Source organism: Rattus rattus, chromosome 2, assembly GCF_011064425.1.
Source record: "Rattus rattus isolate New Zealand chromosome 2, Rrattus_CSIRO_v1, whole genome shotgun sequence".
Classification (NCBI taxonomy): domain Eukaryota; kingdom Metazoa; phylum Chordata; class Mammalia; order Rodentia; family Muridae; genus Rattus; species Rattus rattus.
This window is the reverse complement of record NC_046155.1, coordinates 151,309,024-151,309,991: the sequence shown is the minus strand read 5'-3', so window position 1 is coordinate 151,309,991 and position 968 is coordinate 151,309,024.

Sequence of the window (968 nt, the reverse complement as noted above, 5' to 3'; positions counted from 1 at the left end):
CTCCCAGTTCCAACCTCCCCTTCCATCTGGATCCACTCTCTTTCAAAACAGGCTTCTAAGGGATAATAATAATAATAATAATAATAATAATAATAATAATAATAATAATAATAATAATAATAAAAGATATAAAATATAAGATAACACAAAACCTATCATATTTGAATTGGATTTTTAAAAAAAGAGCCCAAGAGAAGGCACAAGAATCAGAGACCCACTTGTTTGAACACTTGGAAATTCCATAAAAACACTGGAAGTCATAATATATATTCAAGAGCCTGATGCAGACCTGTGCAAACGCTGTGCATGCACCCTCTGTCTCTGAGTTCATATGAGCTTTGATCCTGTGACCTCCATTCTCTCTGGCTCTCACACTCTTCCACAGGGTTTCCTGAACCGTGACAGGAGAGACTTGCTGGAGAAATCCCAAGTAGAACTGAGTATTCTGAAGTCTCTCACTCTGCATGATGTCTGGCTGTGGGTCTCTGTACTTGTTCCTATTTGCTGCAGGAGGAAGCTTCTCTGGTGATGGCTGAGCAAGGCACTGCTCTGTGAGTGTAGCAGAATGTCATTAGGAGTCATTTTATTGCTATGCTCCTGGAGTAGGACAGTGGTATTTAGTTTAACCCTAGGTCCCTGAGCTACCTAGTCTCTCAGATTGTTGGTCACCCAAGCAGGATTCAATCTCGTGGAGTGGGCCTTAACTCAAATCAGATATTGGTTGGTTACTGCCACAGGTTTGTGCCACTATTGCCCCAACACATCTTGAAGGCAGGACACCACTGTAGATCAAAGGAGAGTAAAGCCCATTACCCAAATTCTGTAGTTGAATTAAGCAAGCTTTATTTTCTGTCATACAGGGCTGTCTTCCTAAAGCAGGGTTTGGAAGAACAGCATCAAATACAAGAGAAGATGGGATTTAAATAGCTCAAGAACTACAAGACTAGGGAGGTTTCAAGGGTTGGGGG